Source organism: Anser brachyrhynchus, assembly GCF_964034855.1.
Source record: "Anser brachyrhynchus genome assembly, chromosome: 4".
Classification (NCBI taxonomy): domain Eukaryota; kingdom Metazoa; phylum Chordata; class Aves; order Anseriformes; family Anatidae; genus Anser; species Anser brachyrhynchus.
Window position 1 is genome coordinate 78,041,376 of NC_137698.1, and position 10,578 is coordinate 78,051,953.

General features: G+C 46.0%; 1 long non-coding RNA gene across 1 annotated transcript; it reads left to right on the top strand.

Annotated features, from left to right (window-relative positions):
• The first annotated feature begins 1,096 nt into the window (after positions 1–1,096).
• Positions 1,097–9,751, top strand: LOC308194416. The gene is made up of 4 exons (XR_013950519.1): positions 1,097–5,918; positions 8,278–8,305; positions 8,645–8,790; positions 9,457–9,751. It is a non-coding gene; the product is annotated as an uncharacterized lncRNA (long non-coding RNA).
• The last annotated feature ends 827 nt before the right edge of the window (positions 9,752–10,578 follow it).

Genomic DNA, 10,578 nt, shown 5'->3' on the forward strand with positions numbered 1-10,578 from the left:
CAGCGAAGTTATAGCCTGAGCACAGAGCCCAGAGCATGGTGACTGAGCAGGGGGAATTTGAGGACCTGCAGCTGCAGAGGTTAGAAGGAATGGGCTTGGCTTGAGAGGTGGCTCCATCTCCCATCCCGCTCATTTCTCATGCTGGGGAGACGAGCTCAGCACAAGGCGCATCACCAAGGTTAATGCGAATTGAAAACCGAATGCCAGGTGGTTGGAAAATTCCCTGTTTGGGTTTCCAAAGATAATCATAGGTTGGGTGGACAAGATATTTTATTAAACCCTGACATGCACTTTTCTCCCCACCCCCATTACCCCAGGCACCTGCCTTCCTATCAGAGGTGTGTCTCCTCCCAGAGGAATAGCAGGCTGGGGAAGAAAGGTTTTCTGCAGCATAGGCACACCACAGTCTCTCTCTGACTCAAACCTGTGAACTGCTCAAAGCTATGAGTCTCAATTTAGGTGCTCAAACAAATAAAGGGAGTGTGCTCAGGCCAACTTCCTGGGACTGCTTGTGGTCAAAGATCCCCTTGCATTTTTTATTTTCTCCTTGTCTCGCAAGTTATACGGATGGCCTGGAGAAATTCCAGGCTGGGTAATTACCTTCTGCCTACTTGAAATTCCCTCCTGCATTTTCTCCAGGAGGAATTACGCCTGACTTCTGCTTCTGGAAAGGGGAAGAAATCCAGCTCAGGAAAAAATGGAGGAAACACAAACTGCCGCAGGGTCTTGCAGAGGGCTTGCAAGTGGTCGCCCAGCGCCGTGTGCTTCTCACCCTGAGTGGTATCTCACAGTCGAACTATGAAGCCCTTTCACAAAACCCTCAGGCTTTCCGGGCCTTGTGTCTGGCAGAAAGAGACACATCTGGGCTTTCAGCACATTACAGGTGAGCTATCTTGGGTTGACATCAAGCTCTGAGCCTGCTCAGACCCAGTGAGCTCAGCAGGTAACTCTCCTGCTTAGGGTGGTCCTATGGTGCAACTGGCAGCCAAGGCTGGTCTTTGACTGAAGTTATTTGGTAGTGTAGCTCCTTTATGCAGAAAGCAAGTGGTTTAATGAAGGCATTACAGATGAAGGGGACATACAGAGGCAGAGGGTCTATTTGCACTCACTCAAGTCTTGAGTCTAGTTGGATTTTTTCTCTTTGAGTTCCTTATCTAGCTTTTCTCCATTGTAATTCTTCTCCCTGGAAAATATATATATGTGTGTACCCTCATTTCCTCTTAAATGGGGTCAGGCATGGCTAGTCACGCATGCAGCTTACTAATAGAAAAGGTTCATCTCCTTAGCCTCTGCTGGAAGTTTCTTTGTCATTTTTCCTGTCTTCCCATTGCAAGATTGGAGCTACTGTAGGAGCACTGGGCTCCATTTGGTCTGAGTTTACCCAACAGCTTCTGAAAGTGTCTGTGCACAGAGGCATTCCCAGTCACCAAACCTCACTGTAGATCATCAACCTGAGTGTGCCCAAGCGCTGCTTCTTCTCCCCTCAACCCTTCCATCACTGTACCTTCCATCACCTTTAAGAGCAACACTTGTCTTGCCTGGTGTGAGACGTGTGATGGGGTTCAGCTGAATCCTCAGTGCAGGAATCTGGATTTGTGTTTATTTCTGTGCTATGGACTCCCAGGGCACTCAGCGGTGATCTAGTCACAGTGTCAGTGGAGGGGGTGAATCATTCAACCACACAGACACAGCCAGACCAGAGCGGCTCACTTGCCTCCAGTTGTCACTGCAGGAGGACAGCTGGGCTTTTGTTTGCCAACCCCTCATGGATGTCTCAGATACCCCCAAATGTCTGAAAAGTCACTAAGACCCTACATGTGGGCAATTGAATTAGTCCATAGACATTTATGGTTACTTGGGGCTGAATTTAGGCTGACAAAGCTGTAAGCATGGCAGCCAGCACACAACAGGATTGTTTTTTCATCCTAGAGTTTGCACAGCCCATGGTGGACCTGCCCTCTGGTAGTTTCTCTGATCTCTTTCTGAACCTGTTTATTCTTTTGGGACAATGAGTTCCCAGCCATACTCACACACTGTGATAAAAAGCAATTCCTTTTGTTTTGAAGCTGATAACAGAAGAATTTGGGGACGTGACTTCAGATTTTGAGAACAGTCATTCTTCATTCACCTTCGCCAGGAAAGTTGTGATTTTGTGCAGACCTCCATCTCATTTCCCTTCTTCCCACCCAAGGTTTGCTTTCTAAGTCCTAACTGCTCACTCTGCCCTCACCCTGAAGGTCACCTTTGGTCACCTCTGTCACCTTAGGTATAGTGACATTTTGGCTTTCTGTTCTGTATTTTCTGAATTAGGAAACTGGAATTGCACACTGTATAGTATCATAGAATGGTTTGGCTTGGAAGGGACCCTTGAAGATCCTCTAGTCCATCCCCACTGACATGGGCAGTGATGTCTCTCACTAGGTCAGCCTGCCCAAAGCCCCATCCAACCTGACCTTGGACACTTCCAGGGAAGTGGCTTATCCAAGCCAGAAGTTCCCTGTGGAATTGTGTTATCTTTGTGTGTATGTGAGAGATATACTACATTCATTTTACTCTTTTCCTCCTATTCCTTCGTAATAGTGTTGCTGCAGTCTTCATGGTGAAGCCCAGAGAAGCAAGGTCTGCAGAGAGAGGCGATGCGCCTTTTATTAGGTCGGCTAATGCAGATGTGCGTGCACACAGCCACATGCTCACACCCTCCTTATAAACCTTGCCTCGTTAAAACGTCCCAACACTTGATTTGCCTCTTTTGACCACCACTCCCTCGAGGCCTGTCTGCACCCATACCTGGCAGCCCTCCTAGGGCAGGGCGGACAGCACCTGCCCCCACAGGCTCAGCCTGTCTGGATGCCTGTGCAGCTCCTCCCTCTCCCCCAAGATTTCAGGGATCCTTCTATCGTGTCTCTGCTTTCTTATCCAAGATTTGATGCCCTTGCCCTTGGAGGAAGCCCTCAGACCATCTCAGAGTCATGGGCACATAAGGAGAAGCCCTAGGAGAGAAAGGGGAGAGGGAGGAGAGGCAACTTTGTCTCTGTATCTGTGCGCATTTGTGAAGGATGGAGCAGTCCAGACCTCCAAGGCACTGGCTTCAAACAGAAGACGTATTTTGTCAAGCATCATGAGATTTTTTTTGGCTAATGCCACTTGGTGTAAACTGCAGAAGGCTAATGTCACCTTCGGTGGAAGATTTCTGCTCTCCCTACTCTGCAGACAAAGATCAATCCCTTACAGCAGCCTCCTCGTCCATACATCCCTCACCTGAAGTCTTGCACCCCTCTGCAGAAGCTAGACAAAACACCAGGCTGCAGACACTTGGTTTCATGGCCCACCCCAGGATGTGCTGAAATGGGGCACTTTTCAAAGTAAAATTTCAAAGCAAACAAGGCAGGTCCCTGATAACAATCCATGTGGAGCATCCAACATGAAGACTGATGTCCGCCTTCTCAGAGGCTCACAGAGCTGACTTGGAAGAAATGATAAGAAACAATCCTTCTACCAAGGGGGAAGCTGCAAACCCTCAGAGGTCCCTCCAAACCCTCTATCTGGTCACAGAATCATCGAATCATCAAGGCTGGAAAAGACGTTCAAGATCAAGTCCAACTATCAACCTAACCTGCCAAGTCCCATAACTAACACATGTCCCTTACTGCCCTGTCCACACATCTCTTAAATACCCCCACAGCACTTACATGGGCAACCTGTTCCAGTGCTTGACCACCCTATCCATGAAGAAATTCTTCTTAATGACCCATTTAAGCCTCCCTTGGTGCAACTTTGGACTCTTTCATCCTATCACTTGTCACCTAAGAAAAGAGACTGACATCCTCCTCTCTGCCTCCTCCTTTCAGGTAGTCGTAGAGAGCAATGAGATCTCCCCTCAGCCTCCTTTACTCCAGACTAAACAACCCCAGTTCCCTGTCAGTCCTCATAACTCTTGTTTTCTAGTCCCTTCACCAGGTTTGTTACTCTTCTCTGCAGACACTCGAGCAAGTCAGTCTGCCCTTGGCCTCCTCACTTGCTTCGTGGTATTATCTCAGAGTACCTGGTTGGCTTTGAGGATGACCCAAATCAAGGCCTTTCTGAGTCAGGTATTTTGGACTAAAGGCCTCTGAACTCCTCTGATTTTAGGAAAGTCTGTAGCCACCAGCCTTAACCCAGAGAGAGGGCCTGATGTCAGTGAGGTGTGTACACAAGGTATGAAGTTCTCTCTTTCTTTTCCTCCAGCATGTAAATCTACACAATGGTAAATCTTTTAAATCCAAGAGGTTTGGGGTTGGAATCACAGAGAGTGTTTGTTGGGGGTGTCAGGCTTCTTAGGAAACCTGCTTGCAACCTGCAGTTGCATCAAACATGCCTGATGCTGTGTAGGAAGCTCGTTGTTTGTAGGTGCTGAGCCATTGATGGATACAGTCCCACTTAAGCCTATTTTAAAGATAATCCTAAGCAGGGTGGCCATTTTAGATAGGCCATAATAACCATCAATTAGGCAAGATGAAAGATGAAACTTCTCCAGCTCACAAATGAAAACGGAGGCTTAACATTTCATCCAGACACATCTCCAGCCACCATAGTGGGACTGTGCACATAAATAGGTGAGTTGTTGATTTGGGAGGTAAACAAACAAAGGAATGTTCTTAACCAAACTCAAGAGAAAAATTAAGTTTCTCAACCATGCAAGCCGCTAGAATTCTCTTTCAGGATGAATGTTGTATCCTTTGACCAAGATGAATTACAGTGGTTTTTATCTGTAAACATATTGCCATAATTAAATTTCATAAGGAGAAAAAAAATTCAGATGGGCAAGTTAAACTGTTCCCTTTTGTCTTTGTTTTATTTCTCTGACTTTTTCTTTTCTTTTTTATTATTTTAATTGGTTACCAAAAGCTGCTGAAATAATGGACCTGAATTTAATATATATATATCTTTTAATTTAATTTTCTGGCAAACAAACTATTACCTGAGAGAAACAGAGTAACCCAGCTTTAGGAAAAGGATCCTTCAGGATTTCTTGATAATCTTTGGGTTTTTGGTTGAGATTCTCAGCCCCGCTTTCTCTTTTGCATTCCCCTGGCTGGTTCCTTGCAGCACGGCATGGGCAATGGGTGTGATATTGCAGCTCTCCACTTGGCTGCTCCTTCGCTCTCCCAACTGTACTGCCTCGGAGCACTCCGCAGGGGACAGATGCTGTCCGTGACCCTGCCACAATTTGTCCTGCCCTTTCTTACCCACAGATTGCCAAACTCTTTGAGGCCTCTGGCATCACTTTGCCTACCGCACCCTGTGCCTCCACACCCCCTTTCAACACAATCCCACACCTCCTCCACCTCCATGTCTTCCTTCCCAAGCTGGTGCCTTGAATTCGCCCTGTTTTCCACCCCTTTCTCCACGTTATTGTTATCTTCTCGGCCTATCATGGCTTTGGGATACCTCTTACTTCACAGCAAGGCTGCCTTCTCTGCCTTGACATGTGTCTTTGTCCCTATCAGCACTGAAATCCCTTCCCACTTCTTCAAACACCACAGAAAAACAGAAGGCTTATCTCCTCAGTATTGAGGCCCATTTATTACTTTTCATTTGTTAGCATGGGTAACAAGTACTAAGACTGCTGGGGACTCCTCTGTGGTAGGTGTGCTAGAGGAAAACAGAAAGGTGCTGTTGTTGCCCCAAAGATATTCTAGTTTGATCAGAACAGCCAACTCTTACTGGATCACACAGCAGATCGAAATATCCCACTTCCCAGCCTGGTCCGAATCCGTCAGACCCAGAATGGTCACACGGCCACAGCACGGCAGGAGGGAGCTTCAGCAAAGTGGGGGCATCCGAGCGGCCAGCCTGGAGCCAGCGCCTTCCAGGGGAGGACGTGTTGTTTCATACCTCAGCCTCAGCTTCCACATGGACACACCAGACTGACCTGTGAGGTGGGCAGCTTGCGTCAATTAAGCTAGTTAAGATCAGTAAAATGTTTTGAATCATCCGCAGCGATCACAATAGCCAAAGCACCTTTCCATTGCTAATTATCTTACTTTTGGGAGCTGCCCCATTATGCAGCCAGGAAAATTGAGTTGGCAGGAGCTCCTCTAATGAGAAATGAACAATTCACACAGCCAGGCTCAAATTCAGGGATTTTCCACTTACTCATCCTGAACCCAGCCTAAAGGTCCTTACTCAGCTATTACCTACCCTTCACCTGCAAAAAATATTATTATTAATGTCAACAGGGGTTTCCCTAGCAAGGAGAGAACAAAAACAGAGGAAAGGTCAAATGTGCAAGGTTTCTTTCCCAAATGCAAAATGGACTGAGGCAATGGTTCATCCTGCTTGACTGCAGGCACATGGCAGAGACGGTGAAGTTTTGCAGGTATTTCCAGAGCTTGGAGTTCTTCCTTTGTGTGGCCTGGTGCTCTCTTTCATCTGAGGCCATAGACGTTGCATTCGAGTTCTGAAGGCTTCTGATGCTCCTCAGACCTCTGACCCAGCTGGATGGGTGAAGCCAATGACACTGCTCAGCAGAGCAGGGAATGGGAGACGTGCTGCAGAGGGGCTGCAGATATAGGACCTGCTCAGCACAACATCAGAGGCACCACAAAGCTCCCTGCTGCTGAAACTAACTGCCTTTGCATTTTTGGGAGCTTCATGGATCTCTGGTTTGGGGACAAACTGATTAAATATTAGTGATGTCATAACATGCCAGAAGGGACTCAGGGCTGTCACTGTCCCCAGGATCCTACTTGGTATTCAGGCAAAACCACACTGAAGCTCTGCCTTTGACTATTTTTCATTTCCTTCCCATGTTGCCTAATTTTACGCCTGAAGGAAAGGCGATGTGCTTTGAGGATGGGTCCGTGCTCGCTGCATGCTGATTAGCCGGCCGGTACGTGCTGACTGACCGGCGGGTTGATAACTCTGAGACTAGCAAATGGGCTGACCTTTCCCTTTGAGGGTGCACTAATTTATGTCTTTTCTACCTAGCCATTGCTTTTTATGACATTTGTAGATAGCTTCAATCTGTCTTCAAGATTCTTCTCCCTTTGCCCAGTAGAAGTAAAACCGGCTGATCTGGAAGAAGTTGGGGTGGGGGGATGTGGGATTGTCATATTGTTAAGAAAAATTAGCAGGAAACTTTCAAAAGCGTGTCAGAGGTGAGAGCTCAGGAGATGATACTCCAGGACTTCAGAGATGCTGAACACCAGCCTGGTGAAGGTGACCTGCCCCATCATCATGGGGCAAAGAACATGGAAGAAATCACAATTATAGAGAGTTGGTTGGCAGCAAGTGAACACCAGTTCCTCCTGCACTGGCTGTGAAAATTTACACTCCTATTCAAGGACAAGACCCATGAACCTTCTATAATCTGCTTCAGCCTCTGGAAATCTGCATGTCTGTGCAGTAAATGACATCCAAGGCTCACCTGGCAATGCACACGGCTGGTTTAAGCAAGACCCAATATGTCAGGTGTATTTATTCCTTCAGTGGAAAGTACAAATGCATTTCCAATTTACTGAGGATCAAGTCACCAGGCCCACAGAGTTTTGTTCTGACAATCTTACATTAGAGGGACTTCAACAGGAGAGATTTTGGCCCCATTTTTTGCTGTCCTGTCTCAGAAATGCATCTGTGGGGAGGACTATGAAAGTAGATGGTAGCCTTTATTAAAATAAAGGTGATTTTGGATCAAAATAAAACGTAACGAGTGCAGTGACATTGCACAATGGATCAGAAGGGGACGCAAAGCAGGAAGACTGCAGCCAGGTTGCTCATGGCAGGGGGAAGTTTGTTCACCATCTGTGGTGTAACCTGGTCAGAGCACAGTTCGATAAAGATCCCGTCAGCAAGAGCTGCTATTTCACAGCACCCTCACCTTCCCCTACTCTCTGCCAAGCGAGCGCCTTTGTGCGAACACAGACACGTCGGATCTAACTGCAAGCAATTAAAATCAAACCCAGATCCAGACGCAGGGCTCAAGCGGGGCTGGGCTGGGCTTATGAAAAACAACAACAACAGAACAACAACAACAAAAAACCCCATCAGCCAAGTCGAAAATGCAGATCGCATGGAGAAGGGCATTGGAGGGGAGGGGTGGGGTCAGCCCGAGCCTTCTGCGGGGCCTGGAGCATCACACACATTCTTGCAGAGACAGTAACCAAATCCACATGGTGCACAGGCCTTGGCAGATGAGCGTAATTTAATTGAGTGAGCCCCATACCTGAGGGGAGAGGAAACTTGTTTATTTGGAAACAAAACTTGTTTTTCTCATTTTTTTGGTTTGTTTTGTTTTAGCCTCAAGGCCCTTGGAAGTCTGTGCCAGGTCAGTGTGCATGAGTCCTATCTTTTTTTTTTTTTTTTTTTTTTTTTTAACCCTGCTTCTGCTGATTCAGACAGGGAGGACTGCCAAATGAATGATTTTCTAGGTGTTAGGGCCAGCAGATACTGTTAGAGAATTGTCAAATGCTAAATAAATAAATAAATTAATTAATTAAAAAAAAAAAAAAGTGTATCTTATTCCCTGCTTCCTTTTCACTTCCCCATTTTGGGTCATATTTTCTGATACGTCTGAGCTGACAAGGGCACATTTTGATCCTGCTCACTGTGAAATTAGTGAAAAAAAAAAAAGGCAGAAATATTCTCAAAAATCCTTTTGTTTCAGGAACTGCATCTTTAAAGGAAAGTAGAAAATGCCATGAAAAAGCACAGATAAATCTCTCTAGAATTCGTGACAGCACCAACTGCAATCCTACGACCCGATCTTCTGCATCTCACACTTGCAGCAAGTTCATGTGCCGAGAAAGCAAAGTATGGAAATTTCTGTGTGGGGTTGGGAGGTGATGATGCGTGTGGGGGGAAAGGTTGAGGGAAAGAAGGGATAGAAGTGAAAGTTCACAATTTGTGACTGCCTGTTTCTAAGGGGTTGAAAGCTTTCCACTTCCAAATCCAGCTCCAGCTCTGCACTTTGCAATACACTTCAGTTTCCAGGGGCACCTCAGCTTTGCTGTTCCCATTCACCTGGTCACAAAGCAAAGATGAACACTGTACAGTGGCTATTATATGACATTAAAAAAAAAAAAAAAAGTTAAATCATTGCAAAATCAGAAAGCAGTGTGTTTAATGACTACTTCCCAGACGTGAGTACCACAAAACTGCACTGAGAAAAAGTTTCCACTCTTATACTGAGCCATTGGCTTCTACTGTTGGATCTGCTCACCTTTTCATGCACGTTTCTTATGACTTGGATTCAATCTGCCCCATCAACAGATTGGAAATGGAGGCAAGGAGAGACTAAATTACAGGGCCAAAATCAAAGGAATCATTTGCAAGGAAGCTCTCTCTGTGGGGCTGCTTCCAGCTCCTGGTCTTGCTTTGTAGTAAGGTTTCAGAAAAATAAGAGGCAGCACTAACTAATGTCCTTGTGCCAGAGGTGAGAATATTGATGCAAATTTCCTCTTATTGCTCTTCTTGTAGCCTCCAGTTTGGCATTGTGAAAGTGCAGAGGTAGAGACAACAAAAGGTACAACAGATGAGAGAAATGTGAGAGTAAAAGCAATATTCCACCCCATGGAGAATCTGGATGCAGTACAAATCCCTTGTCTAGGCAAGGCAAACCCTTGCTCAATGCCTAGGAGAACGTGAGTTTTCATATTCTCCCAGATCTGGGTTTCACCCCGTCTCTGGAACCAGAACACTGTCAGACAGAAGTCCAGAGGCACACAGTTGTTACAGTGATTTCCACTTGCTTGGGGATGCAGCAAAGGACACATTCAAGGTAATGCCAAAGGTGGAGAAATTTAATAAACAATGCCTTTGAGCTACTCTCCATATCAAAACAGTGAGATAAAAAATTACAAATGATCCTAAACTCTGCCAAGTGGTTGCACAAACAGCGCTGAGGCAATGAACCTGGAAGTGTGTCTTCATTGGATGAAACATGCTCTCAGCGGGGAGGACACCAGGCCCTCAAAGAAAATGCGGTAGAGTGAACTTTTAGTAGGTGACAGTTCAAAAGGAAGATGAGATACCAGGGTATTTTTGGAAGAGAACTTAAATACCTGTGACACAGGTCCCAGCTAGATAGGCGCTACAGGAGCCAACTAGTTGCTTTAATGAGCCTAAATTGCGTCTAGAACTGAACGTAAGGAAAGAAAACATTTGAATCAATGAGATGTTTCAGTGCGAGAGATGAATGGGGCTCCTTGTGTGCAAAACTGCTCATGCTACAGCCATCTGAAAATGGTGCATGGTCTATAAACACCTAGTACAGCATTTAAGTCACTATTGAATATTATAGGTACATGACAATCTCCTACTCAAATTCACCTGGCCTGTCCTCCCACCTTGCTACCAAGGGTCAGATTCGCTGCCCACAGAGATATTACAGCATCATATCAGGCATCATGGGGTATCCTGCCTTCTCCACCTGCTTTTCCAGAAAAAGTGTCTCCTGTAAGTAGTGTATCCATCGGTCCCATGTGGATTTCTCAGGCACACTATGATGCATGAAGTGATACCAGATGTTTATGTCTGGACTACTGAACCCCACTCTAGAAATGGCATCAGTGTAGAAATTAAAATATTTAAAGTTAGGAG